We start from the raw sequence: 5,000 nt of genomic DNA, 5'->3' as shown, positions 1-5,000 counted from the left end.
CTATTTCAACTCTTTTTAATATTTCTCATTTCTTCTAATGCAGCAATGAATAGCATTTTTTTTCTCATCTAATTTGTTTACACATGTATAGTTTATATGTTTCTTTCTACAATGTTAATGATCTTTGTAAGCATTTCATGTCTTTTGAAAGCATTAAATATGCTTAAACATGCTTAATAGAGTCAATTATCTACTCATAATTTACAAATGCCTTGGTTGTAGGAATTAGATATTCATTTTTCACAAGTGTTTGAGTGATTGTGTGTAGGTGATCTATTGTTGAGTGTCCTTTCCTGTCGGCAGTTTGTTCTGTCATGTCGATTTAATTGTCTTCAGTCTCTTCATAAACAGTTTGTAGATGTGGAATGCCAAACTAATGGGCCGGGAATATGTTCTGGTGGCTCTCCTTCATTACTCGACTGAATAACTCCCTTATTTTCATTACTAATGTTGTTGTTTTTCTCCTTCTTTTAGTATCTTTATTATAAGGTCATCTTCCTCTGGTGCTTTGTCGTTTTTCCTTTGCTGCGTTGCTTTCTCTACTTCACATTCGAGTATTAGCGGGTCTCCTTCTGCTGGTTTAGTTCTTATTTCACTTGCTCCGTCTTCATATTTTTAAAAGAGTTCTGCACATCCTTTTCCTGAAGGTTGTTACTCTTCCGTCGGCCTCTTTCAGAGCTGGTATTTGCAATTTGCCTCCATTTTGGGTTCGTATGGCCTTCCTCAGATCTTTTCCACTCTCCACTGCTTCTCTAACCATGTTGCAATTGTCTCCTCTCTTGTGTTCTTCCTAATGGTCTGGCATAATTCATTCAGTGTCATCGCTTGTAGTGCCCTTATTTTTTTCAGATTTTTCATGTCGGTTTAATATTATTGTTTGCATTTTTCTCTCCTACACCAAGTGATTTAAGGCCTTCAATTATGTTCTTGAGTCTGATTTGGAATCATTCTTTCTGGAGAAAGGCTGTGTGGATGTTTACTTTTGCTGTAATGTCTTATCATTTTGTTTCTTTCTACCGTGGCATCTAGTCTAAAGGTACTTTCACCACCGTTAATGTTAGGTAATTCAATGTTCATTAGCGCAAATTGCACAGATCTTGTTCCTCTTTCATGTCCTCCATAACAATTGCTGCTCCGTCCGATTGTAGACGTTGCCCGATTTTCGCATTAAAATCTCCCATGATCAATGTGTAGTGACTGTTATGATTTTTATGATGTTGACGTATAAATCTGTATCAGCTGTATTATATATCCTGACTTTATTTTCATGGTTAATGAGATTATTGAATTCAGACCGTTGAATTCGATTATTTTTTTATGTTTTCAGGCATTAGAAAAACAACACCTCTTGTTACCGCTCGAGCAATCCGTAAGAAGGAGGCTCATTAATATTTGTGAAAGATGTACTGTTGTTCTGAGTTGTTGACATCGTATCTTTATTTTAGTTATCTCTTTAGAACTATTCTGTCTATATCATTAGATATTCATGATAATATATATGATGAAAAAAGTGAACATAAAGTTTAACTAATTTCATTGGAGTCCGAAATATCAACTAAATTGTGAAAGATGAATGGCAATGTTAACGTCATGTTTACAGAGGCGGCCGGTCTTCCTAAACGCGCAACTGTTATCATGTCAGAACCCGATGCCTCTTAAGATTCGTCTCCTCCGTTGACGTATAATACATGGCCAGTGGCTGGCTTAGCTAGTTGTTCTTCTTTTCGTCTTGTCTTGACTAGACCAATGATGTTCCACTTGAATTTAGTCTCACGTCATAATGTGGGTTTGAACCTTGACTGTGCGTTGGTTGGTGAGTATCTATCTTTTAGCCCTTGTCTGAAGAGGCATTATCTACGAGGCAGCAGGCGGTTTGAAGTCATAATTTACCTTCTCCTATCTAGTATACTGGTTAGACTAGGATACCCTTCATAGCCACAAGCATCATAAGGACTACGGCTTCCAGGAGGGACATAGTCTTAGCCAAAGTGCTGAGGATGTAATAATGAAATAGAAAAAAATATAATCATGATATAGTAATAACGATGATAATGAGGTTGACAATAATCATAACAGCAATGATGATAATAAGAGTAATGATGATAGAAGTAATACTGATAGTGATAAAGATAATGGTAATAACGATAATAATAGTAATATCAATAATAAAAATGGTGATATTAATAGTAGTACTCATAATTATCATGATGACATTGATGATGATAACAACAACAATTAGTAGTAAAGATAGAATTATAATGTAAGTAAAAATATAATAATAATAAAAGTAGTGATGTTAATTGAAATCATTATGATAACAATGATAATTACAATGATTGTAATGATGTAATAAAATATCAATAATGAGAAATAATAATGATGATAATGATATGATCATAAAGGTAATAACCAACAATGATCTTGGATTAATGATAATGATGATAACGAAATGACAATGATGATGATAACGAAATGGTAATGATGATAATGACAGTAATAATGATGATTGCAATAACAATAATGATAATAGTAATAACAGAATGATAATGATAGTAACAATAAATAGCAGTAATGATATTCATTATGCTGATGATAATGAAATACATAATGATAATAGCAGTAATAATAATAATGATGATAACTGTAATCATAACTAATAATGAGAAACATATAATGATGATAATAATGACAATACTATTAAAAATAATAATTTTAATATTAACGTTAATAATGATAATTATAACAACCAAAAATGATAGCAATGACAATAATCATGGAAATAGTAATGATGGTTACAATAATAATGATGATGATAATGATAACAATACTGACAGTTATCATAGCAATACTAATAATTCATGATGAAAATAATGATAGTAATAATGATAATGATAATATTAATAATGATGATAATGATAATATTAATAATGATGATAATGATAACGGTAGTAATGATGATGATAATGATAATAGTAAAAATATCAATAAAATTTATAATAATGATAATGATAATAGTAATGATGATGACAAAAAATACTAATAATGATGATAATAAATTATTATTATAATGATAATGATAATCAATGATGATACTATATACAATGATGATAAAAAGGATAATGATACTAATGATTATGTTGCAGTTGATTTTGAGGATTTAGATAAAAATAATGATTCTCATAATGATAACAATGATACTGATCACTATACTAATAATAACAATTGCGTTGAGTTATAAGTAATAAATCTATTAAAAAAAAAAAAAAAAAAATATATATATATATATATATATATATATATATATATATATATATATATACATATATATATCTTAACTACGATTAAACAGTAATATGTTTTAACTTGTTGCCTTTCTATGTCTTGTTTCATTCAGGACGGCCATTTCCAAGCAAAGATTCTTAAATTCACACTGCCGTGTCTGTAACTATCATTGAGCATCTTAAAACTCTATAAACATCTTCATGAAAGCCCTGCCGTTAGATCCTTGCAGACTGGGAGCAGAGTCGGGTGCACTCACTGCGTAATAAAGCAGAATTTTGCGACACCGGGATCAGGAGGGTTTAGGACTGGGCCAGCACTTTGTAATCCTGGAATACAGGAATACTTTTCGACTCAGAATTCCTATCTAACAAGGTTCAGGAGTCACTTTCTGCGATTCCCACAGTGCTCTCGAAGCCCCAAACACTCTCGACCAAAGCGCTGGAAATAATAAAGATTATATCAGATTACCATGTCATGCTGGAATTCCTAGGCATTATTATGATGATCGCCTAGCAAGGTCAGTATGTGATAATCAAAGTGTGGATATGAAAGTAACTCTTGCTAGGATCTCGTCTTTTATTAGACCCCCCTACAAGGGGAGCTTGACAGAGCTGATCATCTCACAAAGGCCTGCAAACCGATGCATAAAGCATTGTGATGGGTTTTGCGACGTAGGTTCATTCATGGCTCATATAAGAATAAACAAGGCAATGTGATGTGCTCGTAAAAATCAGGTTGTATTTGCAGGCCGGTGCAACATGCAATGTAGAAGTAACTAAGCGTAGTCAAATGAATCTCGAAGTGGCATGTAATCCTGACATGAGGAACGCAGAGCTATCTGTGCCATAGCTAGCAGCTATCCTTATATAATATACTAAAATCGGAACGTACTATTGAACTATGGTTACATGCAAAATGTAACAAAGCCAGCCTACACCTAGGTAGATTGTCGAGATGGTATATGAATAGATTAATGACTATATGATTTTTTTTCTCAGCTGATGTTCTAGAAGATATAAGAGTGTTTTACCCTGAACATGCAATATAATACTATAATACCATACCATGCCCATACATCAAGTGCATCAGAGATTGCCAACGCCTTCGCAGGTAGTCAGCTTGGTAAATGGAAGAGCAAACTATACTAATCTCACAACGGGAAGCACGAGGTGGCTGGGAACGAGGCCATGGGAAAACAAGGGCGGATGTCGAGTTTTATTCAAACTGTTATTAGCAACACTTACCGTTCTCATTTCCATATCGGGAATAATTCCGGTCAACATTCTATTTTTTCAGTATTGAGTTCTATCGTTTAGACGTGATGATATTAGCTATATATACTTTCCTCTTTACCTTCCCTCAGGTAATTAATATTAAAGGTATTTTCGGCAGTTTTACTATTATGTTCCAGATCATTGTGTGTGCATATGTGTGTGTATATGTGTGTTTATATATACATACATATAGATAGATAGATAGAGAGAGAGAGAGAGAGATTGGTACGGGTATAGATAGAAAGATAGATTTGTAGCATATCAAACTGGGAGCACAGACAACTCTCGTTTTTAAGCGGCTTTTGTTTTTAAATTGTAAGTAGCTAAGCAACATTTCCTATTTGGGACCAAATTTTATGAAACAAAACAAACTATAATGGTTGTTTTTATTTCATATCGCTAAAGGAACCATCGAGGATTTACAAGGACGAAGTTCCTCGCGTT

General features: G+C 33.1%; 1 protein-coding gene across 1 annotated transcript in view; it reads right to left on the bottom strand.

Moving 5' to 3' along the window:
* Positions 1–4,930: 4,930 nt before the first annotated feature.
* Positions 4,931–5,000, bottom strand: part of LOC122258558 (uncharacterized) — a 1,017-nt gene continuing 947 nt past the window's right edge. The window contains exon 2 of the mRNA XM_043024570.2: positions 4,931–5,000. This exon is cut by the window's right edge and continues 313 nt beyond it. The gene's annotated coding sequence lies outside the window, so the exon portion shown is untranslated.

This window comes from Penaeus japonicus, unplaced genomic scaffold (genome assembly GCF_977035675.1).
Source record: "Penaeus japonicus unplaced genomic scaffold, GWHDUDI00000001_assembly GWHDUDI00000021, whole genome shotgun sequence".
Classification (NCBI taxonomy): Eukaryota; Metazoa; Arthropoda; class Malacostraca; order Decapoda; family Penaeidae; genus Penaeus; species Penaeus japonicus.
The sequence above is the reverse complement of the archived record's forward strand: the minus strand, read 5'-3'. Positions and strand labels throughout refer to the sequence as shown.